We start from the raw sequence: 19,266 nt of genomic DNA, 5'->3' as shown, positions 1-19,266 counted from the left end.
TGCACTATAGCTACTGAACCCATGTGCTCCAGAGACATAGCTAAGACCAGAGGCAGTCAAAATAAATAAATAAATAAAATATGTATATATTGTTTAAAAGAAACTAGATAGTATCTTTATCAACAAGCCTGGGAGGACCACACTGAGAGCCACTACCTAGGTTTCAGGGCTGGATTTGGCTGCTGCATCAGTTAAAGAATGTCTTTGGCATATTTGGTCTAGATATTTTGAGGAAAGTTTTATAAAATGACAACAGAACCCATGTGTAGTTGTGATCAGTCACTTTGCCAGCCCAAAGACTGAAGAGAAGAGGGAGCAGTCATCAAGAGAGGGATGAGGTGGAGGGACGGAGAGGGAGAGGGGAAAAGAGCTTGAGAGTTGTGTGGAAGAGGGATGCGGCCAGCCCTAGGCGACGTGGCAGGGAGGGAGCCAGAGGAACATAAGCTCCCAGCCGTCTCTCTTCCCTCTTCTGATCTGGCACTGTTTCCGTGGTCAGAACACAACTGTGCAGCCAGAGGGGGCCTGTTGGAGCAGAGCCAGAGGTCTTCTCTTGGGGCACAGAGAACGAGGGAGGAAGGTAGAAGCGGCATTTGGTGGACAAACCAAATATAAGCAGGTCAACTGCTTTTCAGAGATACAGAAAGCTCATGTGGGTTCTGAGAAGTAATGACTACTGAAGCATGACTTCTAAAAATTGGAGACAGGGGAAAGATTTTCCTTAAATGTGGAAATTAAAGTGAAAATTGTGTTTGTCTGAGGTGTCTACAATTTTATGCAGACACACAGATCACACACATATGGGGTGTCTATTACTGGTTGTGCCTAGAGAATTACAGGGAACCCTGATTCATACACTCAGGAAACAGGCTATCAGACGAGAAGTGGCTACATCTAGGCCCACCTCCTGCCCCGAGATGTCTTCATGACAACCCAAGAAGTTTGCAAAACCCAAAGGACAATTTGACATTTAACAGGTTTTCATCAGCAGTTATGGAAATTATTTCCCTCAAATAGTGCGATCCCAAATAGATCTGAACATATTCTCCAATTCCACATCACCTAGGAGATCTAAGGGATCCTTGTAAAAGCACCCAGTCCAGACACCTTGAGATGCCAGTCACAGTTTACCAGGCACTGGCGTGCCAGCCATGTACAATCCATAAGGCCATCTTGCATGTAAGTAGGTCTTTGCATGTGTGGGTGCTAAATCATTTCAGTCCTGTCCAGCTCTTTTCGACCCCACCAGGCTTCTCTGTCCATGGAATCCTCCAGGTGAGAATACTGGAGTGGGTTGCCATGCCTTCCTCCAGAGAATCTTCCGACCCAGGGATTAAACCTACATCTCTTATGTCTCTTGCATTGAATGTTGCTCTTTACAGTCACCAAAGAGGTTTAAAAGCACACTGGTACCCAGTCATATTCCCCTGCTATTTTCTGAGACAGGGACACAATTGTCTAATTTGCTTTTCTAACCCATTGTTCAATAAACACAAAATGCCCTGCTTATAGCTGAGTAAACGTTTGCCAAGTTGAATTGATCTAAAAAACTCCAACAAAGGAAAGCTGGTAAGTTGAGCATGCGAAGTTTTGGTTTCTTTTCTATTTTTGAAATAGGTTTAAAAAGAAGAATGGAGACTGCTGGTTTCATGAGCTGGACCCACAAAGGAAAAACCTGCAAGAACTGACTTCTGATTCTATGGAGCACAAAATAGTGGGCTCAGGGGAAGTGTTTGGCCTTCAGGAGGGGTAGTGACCAGAAGGGTGACAGTGGGGGACCTTGGGGTTCTGCTCATATTTTTTTTTTTCTTGTACTGGCTGCTGGTTATATGGGTGTGTTCAGTTTGTGATAATTTATAGAGTCATACACTTCTGCATACTTTTCTGTATGTATATTAGATGTTAAAAAATGTTTGGTAGCAATCCTTTATTGGCAGTCTAACTTCAAATAATAGAACCTCTGAAGAAATAACCTGAAATTGTGTTTATCCCTGCACGTTAATTAATTGAGAATCTGGGTATTGGACCAGGTGGTTCGGGTCAAGTTATCTTAGCCACTCCTTTGCTCCTCTGGGGGACACAGGGTTATTATCCTGCATCTGCTCCTTGCCAGGGTGACAGCACTCTGTGAGGCTGTCTTAGGTTGTCTGTCTAGATGTGTACACATTTTCTACTCCAGGATCTTGACTTGCCAGCACCATATCTGAGAAAGTGGTTCATCTTCCCCCCCACCCCCTGCCCATCCTACCTTGGCAATGGAAGGAGCAGGTCATAGGGAAATGGCAAAGCTGGTGTAACACAGAGACTCTGAAAACCAAGAGAAGTTTATTTCTCTCTTTCTCATGCAGCGGTCAGGGCTGGTGGGCAACCTGACCTAATGACATCATTCGGGGAACCAGGTTCTTTCCATCTGATTATTCCACCACCCGTTAAAGTATGCATTTCTTCCTCTCCATGGTCAAAGTCAGACTCAGGCACTCATGTTCCAGATCACAGTTTGGAGAAAAGGGAGTAAGTTTAAGCAAGTTATTCCTTTTAAACAGGTGAAAGAGAAGTTACTCAAAACATTTCCCCTCATGGTCTTCTGTTGAGAGCTTATCTTATGACTGCACCATGGACTTCTCCAAACCTTCCTTCCAACTATACTCACCACTATCCTTTGGGTAAATACAGCGCCTTCATCATTCCTAAGGGTGTTTATTTTCCCTTTTTCATTATTTGGTGTCCATGGAGAACTTGGCCTTCTCCTTAATTGGTTTTGAGAGTGTAAAGATAATGGAAACTATGGAAGTAGAATCAACAAGATGACAACCAATTATAAATAGTGACTATTTTAGATTCCACACATAAGTGAGGCCATGAAGTGTTTGTCTTCTGCGTCTGATTTACTTCATTCTGCACACATCCACCAGGTTTCGCCTTGTTGTTGAAATGGTGGAATCTCCTTCTTTTTAAAGGCCAAATAATACTTCATTGTATATATGCACTGCATTTTCTTTATCCATTCATCTGTTGATGGACAGTTAGGTTGTTTTCATATTTTGGCTGTTGTGAATAATGCTGCAATGAACCAAAACCGTCAAAGTCACAGAGGCAGAGAGTAGAACGGTGCTTGCCAGGGGGTCGTGGGAAGGAGAAATGGGGAGAGGTTGGTCAAAAGGTACTAAGTTTCTGTTACGCAAGATGAATAAGTTTTGGAGATAATAACGTACAGCAGTGTGTTCACAGTTAATGATACTGTGTTGTGTACTTCAAATTTGTTGAGAGGATAGATCTTAAGTTTCTCATCACACACACACATACACATACAAGGAGGAAAATGGTAACTATGTGGAGTTAACTTGATTGTGGTGACTGCATGCATATCCAATATCAAGATGTACATTTCAACATATAAATTTTTACATATCAATTATATCTCAATAAAGCCAGAAAAAAACAGCTGGTGAAATAGAAGGAGGAATTGAAGTGTTTTTTTTTTTTTAATGTTGAGCCAGGAGTGACATGAACTGATATGGGAAATATCAGAAGAGGAACAGATTTAATGAGATTTAAAAAAATAATAATGAAAACACTGATAATAACAACATCAGTGCATGCTATGTCATTTCAGTCATGTCTGATTTTTTGTGACCTTATAGACTGCAGCCCACCAGGCTCCTCTGCCCATGGGATTCTCTAGGCAAGAATACTAGAGTGGGTTGCCATGCCCTCCTCCAGGGGATCTTCCTGACCCATGGATCAAACCCATGTCTCTTATGTCTCCTGCATTGATGGGTGGGTTCTTTACCACTAGCGCCACCTGGGAAGCCCCAATGGCAATATCTGGGATACATTATATAATAATAACTTTGAATCTATTACTCCATTCAGTCTTCAAAACCCATTCACTTATGTACACTCATCCCTCGGCACCTGTGAATCCTTGTAGAAAACAAAATTTGTGGATGCTCAAGTTGCTTGCAGTTGGTCCTCTGTACCCAATAGTTCCATATCTGAGGGTACAAAGGACTGACTGCACTAGTTCTCCTAATTTAGAGATGAAGAGTCTGGGGCATAGTGAGTTAACACAGATTGCCTAAGGTCATGTGGTTTGAGGCAGCAGAGCAGGACGTGCTTCCTGGCTCCAGAAATCCAGAGCCACTACTTATAATCCCTATGCTATACTCTCTCCCCTTCTATACTGAGAAAAAGCTGATTTTAGCTAGGGATGACTTATGTCTGGGGAGCTGGGAAAATTCAATGGCTAAGAGAGATGATGGCTGAGGGTGTCTCAACAACTGAGGACTGGAATCATCTGGAAATATCTATTTATCTTTCATTGATGTTGACTGCTTGCTGGGACCTAAGCTGGGCTCCCAACTGGTGCACCACCTGGTTTTTGCATGTGGGCTGGGCTTCCTCACAGCATGGCCTGCTTAGACAATGTGGATGTTTCTTTTACGGCAACTCATGGAGGAAGTGTTTTATGCAACTTCAACCTAACCAGCAAGCTGCATGGAAACAGCATCAATTTTCTGAAAGGTATGTTAGTATTAAAATTTTGATACTCTTTCCTTCAAAAAGGGTCACCTAACTTCCCTCCCTTGAGTGTGAAATATACTTAGTGATTCACTTCTAATGAACAGAATAGAAGTGACGGTATATGATTTTTGAGATTAGGACATAAAGGTGTTGTGCCTTCCTCTTTGCTTCCCCTTGAGTCACTTGCTTTGGAGGAAGGCAGCTACCGTGATACTCAAGCAACCCTATGGAAGGAGCCACAGGGCATGAAACTGAGGCCTCCTACCAGCGGCCATGTGAGCAAACCATCTTGGAAGCATGTCCTCCAGCCCTAGTCAAGTCTACATATGACTGTAGCCCTGTTTGATATCTTCACTGTAACCTCATAAAAGACCCTGAGACAAAAATCACCAAGTAAGCCACTCCCAAATTCCTGAGCCATAGAGACTGTGGGTAATAAATCTTGGATATCTTAAGTCACTGATTTTGAGGGGTAATTTGTTGTGGGACAGTAGGTGACTGATACCGAACCTCAAAGTTTAGGTAGCATTTGTTGCTGCTATTCTATTGATTAAGAACCCAGGTTTAAGGGGAGGGGATGCCAACTTAAGCACTCAGAAGGAAGAGGATCAAAATATTTGCAGACATAGTTTAAATAGCCACAGAGTGCTTAGTTTATATTAAAATTGGGGAGATGGCTACCAAATATCTAGAAATGAAAGTCCTTTACAGCACATGTAACATTTGCAATTAAATCATTATTTGTATAATCTCTAGTTGGATTTTCATTATTTCACTGGACTGTGAATTGCATCTGTTTTTTTCATCCTTGTTCCCAGAGCTTGGCCTGGTGCTTCACAAATAGTACATGCTCATGAGGTTTCTGTTGAACAAATGTACAAAACTTCATGTGATCAGGGCATAATTAACACACATATCTGGCCTTGGAAGTTTTTTTTTTTTAATTGTAATCACTGTGGATGCTGATTGTAGCCATGAAATTAAAAGACGCTTACTCCTTGGAAGGAAAGTTATGACCAATCTAGATAGCATATTAAAAAGCAGAGACATTACTTTGCCAACCAAGGTCTGTCTAGTCAAGGCTATGTTTTCTCCAGTGGTCATGTATGGATGTGAGAGTTGGACTGTGAAGAAAGCTGAATGCCGAAGAATTCATGCTTTTGAACTGTGGTGCTGGAGAAGACTCTTGAGAGTCCCTTGTACTGCAAGGAGATCCAACCAGTCCATTCTAAAGGAGATCAATCCTGGGTGTTCACTGGAAGGACTGATGCTAAAGCTGAAACTGCAATACTTTGGCCACCTCATGCGACGAGTTGACTCACTGGAAAAGATTCTGATGCTGGGAAGGATTGGGGACGGGAGGAGAAGGGGATGACAGAGAATGAGATGGCTGGATGGCATCACCGAGTCGATGGACATGAGTTTGAGTGAACTCCGCGAGTTGATGGACAGGGAGGCCTGGCGTGCTGTGATTCATGGGGTCACAAAGAGTCGGACACGACTGAGTGACTGAACTGAACTGAAACATAAATAATCTACTTTGTGGTTTTAGATTTTAAGCACAAATTGAAAACTCCAGTAATCATGGGCAATGACAGCACTGAAATAACCCAAATTGTGTTCCTTCTTCTTTACAAACATTATGTTCAGTTCAGTTCAGTTCAGTTCAGTCGCTCAGTCGTGTCCGACTCTCCGCGACCCCATGAATCACAGCACGCCAGGCCTCCCTGTCCATCACCAACTCCCGGAGTTCACTCAAACTCATGTCCACAGAATCGGTGATGCCATCCAGCCATCTCATTCTCCGTCGTCCCCTTCTCCTCCCGCCCCCAACCTTTCCCAGCATCAGAGTCTTTTCCAGTGAGTCAACTCGTCTCATGAGGTGGCCAAAGTATTGGAGTTTCAGCTTTAGCATCAGTCCCTCCAATGAACATCCAGGATTGATCTCCTTTAGAATGGACTGGTTGGATCTCCTTGCAGTATAAGGGACTAGTCATGGTCTATTTTGAATTAGTATTTAAACGCAGGTATATGTCATACTTCAGGGTTTTAGAGAAATAAGCTATATCCTAAGATAGTTTCATCAGTTCTAAACTGTGAAAAATTTCTTCTTGAAAAGAATATGTGTAGCTGAGTCTACATGTGTTGGGTCTGACCGCAAACTGCAAGTTCTCTGAATTAACTTCTGCGTAGAATATAGTGTTTCTCAAAGGGTTGGTTATGAAAAGCATGTTCATTTGAAACTTCCATATGTATTATTAAAACTCAGCAATAATCACAGCAATAGTTCAGAACTTAGACCAACAAAAGAGTTCTTTTCTTGTTTAGACTTGCCAGGGAACATGTGTGTGTGCTAAGTTGCTTCAGTCATGTCTGACTCTTTGTGACCCCATGGATGGTAGCCCACCAGGCTCCTCTCTCCATGGGATTCTCCAGGCAAGAATACTAGAGTGCGTTGCCATTCCCTCCTCCAGGGGATCTTCCCGACCCAGGGATCAAACCTGCATCTCTACGTCTCCTGCATTGGCAGGCAGGTTCTCTACCACTAGCACAACTTGGGAAGCCCAAGTGATATTGTAAAAGATCAGTTACAGGTGGGTTTTATGACTGTGTTTAAATTCTGTCCAAGTAAAGCCTGCACTTTACAGCTTGGGCTGACTGCCTCTACTGCCCTGCTCTTGGTATACTAGCCCATCTTCTCTGCTTTTATGTGCTTTCTCTACTTTGCAACTTCCGCTTCTCATGGTTTCGGCTTCCTCATAACTTAGATGATACGAGATCCTTCCAGGTGGTCTTACCTTCCCACTTCAGCTCTTCTGTTTCCTTTTCCAATCTCCCAGAACTACCTAGTTCAAATTCCTGCAAGAGAAATCCTTATTGGGCCAATTCATCTTTTCCAGAGCAGATCATATCATGGACTTTTGACTAGTCTGTGCATCGACACTATTGGGTCAGGGACTTCTGTTTGGTCCCTTAAAGAGGGTGGGGCCACCTAATTCAAATCATGGCTGCCTGGAAGGTGCTCAGGACAATGAAGATTTGGGGTTTGGCATGTGCAATGCCAAGAAATTTAAACACACATAGAAATACCAAAGGCAAGGTAAGCACACTTTTAAGAATGGTGGAGGAGCACTGGATGAAGACTCAGGTGAATTGGGGGTTAAATCTCCTCTCTGCTAAGTCTGATATTTTCTCATCCTCAGTTTGCATAGAGTGTAACAGTGTTTTCTTTAGGAGGAACATACAAGTAATAGAATTCTCAGTTACAGAAACGGCTGAAAAGAATAAGGGTTGACCCTTCACCCCTATAACAAGTCTAGCTGTGGGTGGCTACTGGCACCAGTTCAGAGCCAGCTTCTCAGAGTCTCTTGGCTTTTCTCCTACGCACCTTGTATCATGTTGCACAATAGTTCTTGCAGCTACAGACATCCTGTCCCATTCCAGGTACAGAGGAAGAGAAAGTGGTGATGGACTCACATCTGTACCTCGTCAGGAAAAGCAAAAGGCTTCCCAGAATCCCTGCCAATGTCTCATTGGCCAGGAAGGGTGCAGAGCCACCCCTGGCCATGGTGGAGGCTAGGATGGGGGTGTTTGCCAGGGCTGGATGCACGGCCTCCTGGAACAGAAGTCCGCTAGCAGTAGCAATGAGGGGGAGTGGGTATGAGCAAGGGGTGGGGTGGGGTGTGATCACAAAGAGGTTAATTTGATCTAATTCCTTACAGGGTGGTTGTGAGTGTCAAGTATATGTGAAATATGCAATGGGGGCTTTTCAAAATGAATACTGGCAACTTCCCCACACGGTCAAGCTGTATTATATGCCTGATTTCTTAGAGACAGACCCCCACCCACCACCGCCACACCCTTTATCACCTTACCTTGAGATCTGCCAAAGGAAACTGAACATGGCTTGACCTTACCCTCCAACCTCGTTTCTCCCCATCCTGCCTGGGGTTCAACTCGTTCCCATGATATCACTGACTTCCTTCCAAGGGTTGTGAGTTCACCATGACTTTTCTCACCCCAGACCTTTGCTTTCATATTTTTCTTCTTGTGGAACGGACTTCCTCCTTTCTGTTACCATTTCAGAGAAATCCACCCTGACTCCCAATCTCTGTGAAAAAAAAATCCCCCTTTTGTACTTTCCAAGCAACAAGCAGACTCTTCATTCCAGTATAGTCCATAGTCTATACACTCTTCATTCCATTTATCTGTTTAATGGTGTAACATTTAAAGGAATGAGTGCTAGAGCCCGACTGACCTCAGCTAACCTCTTCCAAGCTGTGTGGTCCTGGGGCAGGTTCCTTTGCCTCTATTTTTTCTCTTCTGTAAAATGGCGATACGGGATTGTGAGGTGGATTAAATGTATTAGGTGCTAAGACCAGTGGTCTGTACATAAATGGGCACTTACTACATGAGAGCTAAACAAATCAAAGAAATAACATGCATTTCCTTCACCCATCTGATACTCTCAATAGACAGGGCCTAACTCTGTTCTTTCCGGAGAAGGCAATGGCAAGCCACTCTAGTACTCTTGCCTAGAAAATCCCATGGACGGAGGAGCCTGGTAGGCTGCAGTCTGTGGGGTCGCTAAGGGTCGGACAGGACTGAGCGACTTCACTTTCACTTTTCACTTTCACGCATTGGAGAAGGAAATGGCAACCCACTCCAGTGTTCTTGCCTGGAGAATCCCAGGGACGGGGGAGCCTGGTGGGCTTCCGTCTATGGGGTCACACAGAGTCGGACACGACTGAAGTGACTTAGCAGCAGCAGCAGCAGCAACTCTGTTCTTTCACTACAGCAGCTGGTGCAGTGCTCGGCCAAGTCACCACTGTTGTCATCCTCATGGCTCTTTTATACCAAGTGGGTCTGAAGTATTTGTTGACTGAATACGTCAATGAATAACCAAGTGATGTTCTACACGGGGAGAAGGTGAAAGTGACTCAGTAGTGTCCAACTCTTTGGGATCCCATGGACTGCAGCCGGCCAGGCTCCTCTGTCCATGGAATTCTCCAGGCAAAAATATTGGAGTGGGTAGCCATTCCCTTCTCCAGAAAGAACCGACAAGCGGAAGTCTCCGGCCGAGTGGGGAGCGGAAACCTGAACCCGCTCGTGGGGTCTGTTAGAACTGAGTTCGCCGTGGCAAAGCGTGGGTCCCGCATGGCCCCATCGCCCAGCACGTCCTCCTCTGCTTCCCAGCCAAGAGACGCAAAGATCGCCGCTTCCGGGTGGACGGCCAGGCCTCAGGCCACCTGGGAAATGGAAGCGGAAGCAAGCCTGTCTGCGCGAGGCCCACAGCGCATGCGCCCACGCACCCGGGCCTCCGCCGCTCTGGCGGGGTTGGTGTCGCGCTCGCTGACCCGGCCACCCTGGGCACTGCCGCTGTACCCAGCCAGCCTTGAGCTCTGGCCCCGGTCACCCCTCCGGGCCGTTCTGACTCTCTCTGAAGACGATTTTGTCCAAACCCCAAAGTGCGGCAGGTTTATGGGCCAGCTGCACTGCGTTCCCCTTTCAGAGGCAACCGAAGCTGTTAAATCACAGGAAAAGCCCATCCAGGTTGCTCTGCGGGGATTCAGTCGGGCAACCGGCTGCTTTCCTCACTCTCCTCCAGCGCCGGGTCTCAGAGGAGCCGTTAGAAACCCAGCAGAGGAGACCGAGGTCACCCCGGCTGCCTTCCAGGGCCTGATGCTCGCCCGCCTCTGAAGCCTCTGTTGAGCCCTGGCCATTTCCCGTGGCCTCTGGGCCCCCCCGCACACAGGTTAACGCCCAGCCCCTGTCCTCCGTGCACCACTTGTTTTTCTGTTTCTGTTGGGTGAATGGTCTCAGGGCTTCTCCCTTTCCTGCTCCACCCCAGCTGGAAGCCTCTTTATTAGCAGTTTGTTTGCAAGCTCGTGGTGGTCTGTGAACTTGTCTGAAATTTCCTGGAAGGGAAACAACTGCTGCAGCCAGAACGTGAGCCCCAGAGGAACCATCTGACAGTGTCTCTTCAGACAACGCGGATCCATGCTCTGTGGCCATCCGTCCTTCCTTCACCCTACACGCCACACACCTTGAGAACATTCCAGCTCTCCGTTACTTCCAGAGATCCTGACAAGGGAGAGAAGATTTCTTCCCTTAAAAAAGTACAGTATGTGATGGTGTCTCTTATTTGAGGGGTGTTGCCTTCCATGAGGCTCCTTAAGGAGAAATTGAGGAATAATACCAGGTCAGCCGCTTAGAAGCCTTCTAAAACAATTTTACTGAAGTATAGTTGATTTACAATGTTGTGTTTAATTTCTGCTGTACAGCAAAGTGATTCAGTTATACAGATATACATTCTTTTTCATATTCTTCCCCATTATGATTTATCATGAGTACATCATTTATCCTGAATACATCATGAGAAATGCTGGGGTGGATGAAGCACAAACTGGAATCAAGATTTCTGGGAGAAATATGATAATCTCAGATATGCAGATGACACCACCTTTATGGAAGAAAGCAAAGAGGAGCTTGATAAAGGTGAAAGAGGAGAGTGAAAATACTGACTTAAAACTCAACATTCAAAAAACAAGATCATGGCATCCAGTCCCATCACTTCAAGGCAAACAGATGGGGTAACAATGGAAACAATGACAGACTTTATTTTCTTGGGCTCCAAAACCATTGCAGATGGTGACTGCAGCCATGAAATTAAAAGATGCTTGCTCCTTGGAAGAAAAGCTATGACCAACCTAGACAGCATATTAAAAAGCAGAGACATTACTTTGCCAACAAATGTCTGTCTAGTCAAAGCTATGGTTTTTCCAGTAGTCACGTATGGATGTGAGAATTGGACCATAAAGAAGGCTGAGCACCGAAGAATTGATGCTTTTGAACTGTGATTTGGAGAAGACTCTTGAGAATCCTTTGGACTGCAAGGAGATCAAAGCAGTCAATTCTAAAGGAGATCAACCCTGAATATTCATTGGTGGAACGGAAGCTGAAGCTCCAATTATTTGGCCAGCTGATGCGAAGAGCCGACTCATTAGAAAAGACCCTGATGCTGGGAACGATTGAAGGCAGGAGAAGAAGGGGCAACAGAAGACAAGATGATTGGATGGTATCACTGACTCAATGGACATAAGTTTGAGCAAGCTCCGGGAGATGGTGAAAATCAGGGAAGCCTGGTGTGCTGCCATCCATGGGGTTGCAAAGAGTCGTACATGACTGAGCAACTGAACAACAGCAAAGTGACTCAGTTATACAGATATACATTCTTTTTCATATTCTTTCCCATTATGATTTATCACAGGTTACTGAATATATAGCTCCCTGTGCTATACAGTAAGACCTTGTTTTTATTCATCCTTTATATGATAGTTTGCATCTGCTAATCCCAACGCCGGCCCCGGCGGCGCAGACGCGACGCGAGAGACGCCGGCCCCGGCGGCGCAGAGGCGACGCGAGAGACGCCTGCCCCGGCGCAACGAACCACGCAAAGAGGTGCGGCCGTGAGGAGCTACCCCACGCCTGAGGACAGGGCCGGCGACCGAGGGGAGGTACCCCACGTCCAACAGGCGGTGGCTGCGTGGGCGCAGGAGGGCCGAGAGGAGCTACTCCGCATTCAAGGTCAGGAGGGGCGGCCTTGAGGAGATACCCCTAGTCCAAGTAAGGTACAGCGGCTGCACTTTGCTGGAGCGGCTGTGAAGAGATTTTCCACGACCAAGGTAAGAGAAACCCAAATAAGACGGTAGGTATTACTAGGGGGCATCAGAGGGCAGATACACTGAAATCATAATCACAACTAGTCGATCTGATCACATGGACCACAGCCAAATGTGGTCCACTGGAGACGGGAATGGCAAACCACTTCAGTATACTTGCCTTGAGAACCCCATGAACAGTAACCAAGGGCAAAATGATAGGATACTGAATGAGGAATTCCCCAGGTCGGTAGGGGCCCAGTATGCTACTGGAGCTCAGTGGAGAAGTAACTCTAGAAGGAATAAAGGGATGGAGCAAAAGCAAAACCAGTACCCAGCTGTGGATGTGACCAGTGATAGAAGCAAGGTCCGGTGCTGTAAAGAGCAATATTGCATAGGAACCTGGAATGTTAGGTCCATGAATCAAGGCAAATTGGAAGTGGTCAAACGGGAGATGGCAAGAGTGAACGTCGACATTCTAGGAATCAGTGAATTAAAATGGACTGGAATGGGTGAATTTATCTCGGATGACCATTATATCTACTACTGTGGGCAGGAAACCCTTAGAAGAAATGGAGTAGCCATCATGGTCAACAAAAGAGTCCGAAATGCTGTACTTGGATGCAATCTTTAAAATGACAGAATGATTTCTGTTCGTTTCCAAGGCAAACCATTCAATATTACAGTAATCCAGGCCTATGCCCCAACCAGTAATGCTGAGGAAGCCGAAGTTAATCGGTTCTATGAAGACCTACAAGACCTTTTAGAACTAACACCCAAAAAAGATGTCCTTTTCATTATAGGGGACTGGAATGCAAAAGTAGGAAGTCAAGAAACACCTGGAGTAACTGGCAAATTTGGCCTTGGAGCACGGAATGAAGCAGGGCAAAGGCTAATAGAGTTTTGTCAAGAGAATGCACTGGTCATAGCAAACACCCTCTTCCAACAACACAAAAGAAGACTCTACACATGGACATCACCAGATGGTCAACACCAAAATCAGATTGATTATATTCTTTGCAACCACAGATGGAGAAGCTGTATACAGTTAGCGAAAACAAGACCAGGAGCTGACTGTGGCTCAGATCATGAACTCCTTATTGCGAAATTCAGACTTAAATTGAAGAAAGTAGGGAAAACCACTCGACCATTCAGATATGACCTCAATCAAATCCCTTATGATTATACAGTGAAAGTGAGAAATAGATTTAAGGGACTAGATCTGATTGATAGAGTGCCTGATGAACTCTGGACGGAGGTTCGTGACATTGTGCAGGAGACAGGGACCAAGACCATCCCCATGGAAAAGAAATGCAGAAGAGCGAAATGGCTGTCTGAGGAGGCCTTACAAATAGCTGTGAAAAGAAGAGAGGTGAAAAGCAAAGGAGAAAAGGAAAGATACAAGCATCTGAATGCAGAGTTCCAAAGAATAGCAAGGAGAGATAAGAAAGACTTCCTCAGTGATCAATGCAAAGAAATAGAGGAAAACAACAGAATAGGAAAAACAAGAGACCTCTTCAAGAAAATTAGAGATTCCAAGGGAATATTTCATGCAAAGATGGGCTCGATAAAGGACAGAAATGGTATGGACCTAACAGAAGCAGAAGATATTAAGAAGAGGTGGCAGGAATACACAGAAGAACTGTACAAAAAAGATCTTCACGACCAAGATAGTCACGATAACAATATCACTGACCTAGAGCCAGACATCTTGGAATGTGAAGTCAAGTGGGCCTTAGAAAGCATCACTACTAACAAAGCTAGTGGAGGTGATGGAATTCCAGTTGAGCTATTTCAAGTCTTGAAAGATGATGCTGTGAACGTGCTGCACTCAATATGCCAGCAGATTTGGAAAACTGAGCAGTGGCCACAGGACTGGAAAAGGTCAGTCTTCATTCCAATCCCAAAGAAAGGCAATGCCAAAGAATGCTCAAACTACCGTACAATTGCACTCATCTCACACGCTAGTAAAGTCATGCTCAAAATTCTCCAAGCCAGGCTTCAGCAGTATGTAAACCGTGAACTCCCAGATGTTCAAGCAGGTTTTAGAAAAGGCAGAGGCACCAGAGATCAAATTGCCAACATCCGCTGGATCATGGAGAAAGCAAGAGAGTTCCAGAAAAACATCTATTTCTGCTTCATTGACTATGCCAAAGCCTTTGACTGTGTGGATCACAATAAACTGTGGAACATTCTGAAAGAGATGGGAATCCCAGACCACCTGACCTGCCTCTTGAGAAACCTGTATGCAGGTCAGGAAGCAACTGTTAGAACTGGACATGGAACAACAGACTGGTTCCAAGTAGGAAAAGGTGTACGTCAAGGTTGTATATTGTCACCTTGCATATTTAACTTATATGCAGAGTACATCATGAGGAACGCTGGGCTGGAAGAAGCACAAGCTGGAATCAAGATTGCTGGGAGAAATATCAATAACCTCAGATATGCAGATGACACTACCCTTATGGCAGAAAGTGAAGAGGAACTCAAAAGCCTCTTGATGAAAGTGAAAGAGGAGAGTGAAAAGGTTGGCTTGAAGCTCAACATTCAGAAAACAAAGATCATGGCATCTGGTCCCATCACTTCATGGGAAATAGATGGAAAAACAGTGGAAACAGTGTCAGATTTTATTTTTTTGGACTGCAAAATCACTGCAGATACTGATTGCAGCCATGAAATTAAAAGATGCTTGCTGCTTGGAAGGAAAGTTATGACCAACCTTGATAGTATATTAAAAAGCAGAGACATTACTTTGCCAACCAAGGTCCGTCTAGTCAAGGCAATGGTTTTTCCCGTGGTCATGTATGGATGTGAGAGTTGGACTGTGAAGAAGGCTGATCACCGAAGAATCGATGCTTTTGAACTGTGGTGTTGGAGAAGACTCTTGAGAGTCCCTTGTACTGCAAGGAGATCCAACCAGTCCATTCTAAAGGATATCAATCCTGGGTGTTCATTGGAAGGACTGATGCTAAAGCTGAAACTGCAATACTTTGGCCACCTCATGCGACGAGTTGACTCACGGGAAAAGACTCTGATGCTGGGAAAGGTTGGGGGCGGGAGGAGAAGGGGACGACAGAGAATGAGATGGCTGGATGGCATCACCGACTCTGTGGACATGAGTTTGAGTGAACTCCGGGGGTTGGTGATGGACAGGGAGGCCTGGCGTGCTGTGATTCATGGGGTCGCGGAGAGTCGGACACGACTGAGCGACTGAACTGAACTGAACTGAATCCCAAACTTTCAATCCTTCCCTCCCCCATTCCCACCCACTTGGCAACCACAAGTCTGTCCTCTGTGCCTGTGGGCATGTTTCTGTTTTGTAGATATGTTCACTTGTGTCGTATTTTAGATTCCACTTCTCAGTTCAGTTCAGTTGCTCAGTTGTGTCCGACTCTTTGTGACTCCACGGACTGCAGCATGCCAGGCCTCCTTATCCATCGCCAACTCCTGGAGTTTACTCAAACTCACGTCCATTGAGTCGGTGATGCCATCCAGCCATCTTCTGTTATCCCCTTCTTCTCCTGCCTTCAATCTTTCCCAGCATCAGGATCTTTTCAAATGAGTCAGTTCTTCGCATCAGGTGGTCAAAGTATTGGAGTTTCCGCTTCAACATCAGTCCTTCCAGTGAATATTCAGGACTGATTTCCTTTAGGATGGACTGGTTTGATCTCCTTTCAGTCCAAGGGACTCTCAAGAGTCTTCTGCAGCACCACAATTGAAAAGCAGCAATTCTTCTGCACTCAGCTTTCTTTGAAGTTCAACTCTCACATCCATACATGACTACTGGAAAAACCATAGCTTTGAGTAGGTGGACATTTGTTGGCAAAGTAATGTCCTTGCTTTTTAATATGCTGTCTAGGTTGGTCATAACTTTCCTTCCAAGGAGCAAGTGTCTTTTAATTTTATGACTGCAGTCAGCATCTGCAGTGATTTTGGAGTCCAAAAAAATAAATTCTGTCACTGGTTTCCATTGTTTCCCCATCTATTTGCCATGAAGTGATGGGACCAGATGCCATGATCTTAGTTTTCTGAATGTTGAGTTTTGAGCCAACTTTTTCACTCTCCTGTTTCGCTTTCATCAAGAGGCTCTTTAGTTCTTTGTGCCATAAGGGTGGTGTCATCTGCATATCTGAAGTTATTGATATTTCTCCTGGCAATCTTGATTCCAGCTAGTTCTTTATCCAGCCCAGCATTTCTCATGAGGTACTCTGCATATAAGTTAAATAAGCAGGGTGACAATATGCAGCTTTGACATACTCCTTTCCCTATTTGGAACCAGTCTGTTGTTTCATGTCCAGTTCTAACTGTTGCTTCTTGACCTGCATACAGATTTCTCAAGAAGCAGGTCAGGTGGTCTGGGATTCCCATCTCTTTAAGAATTTTCCAGAGTTTGTTGTGGTCCACACAGTCAAAGGCTTTGGCATAGTCAATAAAGCAGAAGTAGATTCCACTTATAAGTGATATCATATGGTATTTTTCTTTCTGTTTCTGACTCACTTCACTTAGTATGATCACCTCTAGGTCCATCAGTGTTGCTACAAAAGCTTTCTGCTATTTGTCTTTTATTAAGGAAAATTCCCAGTCCCACTGATGTCTGATTGTGAGAACCAAGTCATTTACTGAGGAGGGGGAGAGAAGAATACAATGACGAAGAATAACACTGACAAAGCATTACTTCGGCAAAAAATGTCTCCTACAGAGCCCTGTCCTGTCCATTAGGACTTGGTCACCCTGACCCTTCCCCTGAGGCAGCCTGGAGTCCAACAACCAGCTCCTGAGATTTGCTCCCTAATAGGCCCCTTGGGTCTCCCCTGTCTTCAGCAGCAGCATCCATCTCCCATGACAGGCTGGTCCTGAGGGAGGAGGAGCCAAGCTTGAGCCCTGTGATGGATCTTGGCTAGAAATGTGGTTGGTGACAGAACCCCACGTAAGTTACCAACATGTTCTTACATTATCTTCAGTCTAATGGGGTGAAGGGCTTCCCTAGTGGCTCAGACGGTAAAGAAACTGCCTGTAATGTGTGAGACCTGAGTTTGAACCCTGGGTTGGGAAGATCCCCTGGAAAAGGGCATGGCAACCCACTCCAGTATTCTTGCCTGGAGAATCCCCATGGACAGAGGAGCCTGGCAGACTGTGGTCCATTGGGGTTGCAAAGAGTTGGACACGACTAAGCAACTAAGCACACACACACAATGTGGTGAAACCGCCTGAAGAGGCTAACGGCTTTCTGATTTGGCCGAAAATTAAGAAAATGATCCATGTCACTGGTGTTCAGGCCTGCAAACTCCTGTCCATGAGATCTCACTGTGAAGACCTGGGGCTGCCCATGAAGTAGAGGAGGGTCCAGACCCCACAGGCTCGCTTCTTCATTTTCTTGGAAATCCTTGAAGCCCTTGTCCTGAATGCCTAGGACTCTCTAGAGCCTGACTTGAAATTTATTCATTACCTTGAAGCCCAGTGTGGCCCAGTGAACCCAAATGACTGGCCCGATGTGATAGTTACCTAGGGGCTTCAGTGCAAGTGGAACCCAAGTCCCTTAAAGATGGATTTATGAGCTTACAAATGCTTGGCCCATGTGTAACACTTGCCCCCATTTGTATTAGAGTTAGCCCTGTGGTGACATGCTTCAGTGCTCATCCCACTTCTATTTTCATTTCTTTTACTCGTTTTTCTTGGTTGGTGTATTTGTTTGCTAGGGCTGCCATAACAAAGTATGACAGATGGGGTGTCTTAAACAAAAGAAAGCTATTTTCTCGCAGTCCTAAAGGCTAGAATTCTGAGATCAGGGTGTCTTCAGGGTGGGTTCCTTGTGAGGCCTCACTCCTTGGTTTGTAGATGGCTGATTTCCCCCTGTATCTTCACATTATATGCTCTCTGTATGGGCCTGTGCCAAATTTCCTCTTATTGGGACTAGTCATATTGAATTCAGGCCCATTGCAATGATCTCATTTTAACTTAATCACCTCTTTAAAGGGGTTTCCCAGGTGGCTCTAATGGTAAAGAACCCACCTGCCAACGCACAAGATGTAAGAGACACAGGTTTGATCCCTGGGTTGTGAAGATCCCCTTGAGGAGGGAAATCCACTTCAGTATTCTTGCCTGGAGAATCCCATGGACAGAGAAGCCTGGAAGACTACAGTCCATAGGGTCTCAAAGAGTCAGACATGACTGAAGTGACTTAGCACACACCTCTTTAAAGACCCAACCTCCAAATGCAGTCACATTTTGAGGCACTGGGAATGAGGATTCAATATATAAATATTTTGTGTGTGGGGGGATGGGGAAGGCATACAAAATCCAGTCCATAACAGTTGGCTAAACTTCACCTTTCAGTGATTAATTCAAAGAAAGCATGCGGAAGATATATTCCTTGAATTCTTGTACATTTAAAAACATGTTTCTGTAGCCTTATTTCCAGGTCACTTTTTTCCTTCTTAAACTTGGAAGGCATTGCTCTATTGACTTCTAATCTTATAAGTTGTTATGGAGAAAGTTTGAGGCAGGCTGAATTCCTTGAATTTGTTTTTCCAGCTCCAACTGCCAGACACATAAGTGACACCATCAAGGACCAGTCCCAGCCAAACAGGAAGACTTCTGCCTTGTAAGTAACCCCAAGAGAGACACTCAGAAAGACATGTCTGTTGAACCCACTGCAACCACTGACCCCCAAGATCCTTAGCAAATAAATTGTTCTTTTTTTTTTAACTTTCCATAGATGTTTATTCTACTTCATGTAACAAAGCTATGAAGTTCCATGTCTCAATGTACAGTGATATAATATTTTGCAATATATTTTGTATTTATTTTTTTAACTGCATCAAGTCCTTGTTGAGGCATACAAGATCCTTCATTGAGGCTCAAGGGCTATCTAGGCGTGGCACTCAGGCTTAGTTGCCCCATGTGGGATCTTGTTTCCCTGACCAGGGATCAAATCTGAGTCCCCTCCACTGGAAGGTGGATTCTCAACCATTGGACCATCAGGAAAGTTCCCCTAGGATATTCTTTTAAGCTACTGTGTTGGGGACTGACTGTTCGTTACTCAGCAATTTATATCTGACAGGCTGAGCCTCCTGACACACAGGAT

The sequence above is a fragment of the Moschus berezovskii genome, chromosome 18 (genome assembly GCF_049115385.1).
Source record: "Moschus berezovskii isolate FMDL1 chromosome 18, NW_MosBer_1.0, whole genome shotgun sequence".
Classification (NCBI taxonomy): domain Eukaryota; kingdom Metazoa; phylum Chordata; class Mammalia; order Artiodactyla; family Moschidae; genus Moschus; species Moschus berezovskii.
The sequence above is the reverse complement of the archived record's forward strand: the minus strand, read 5'-3'. Positions refer to the sequence as shown.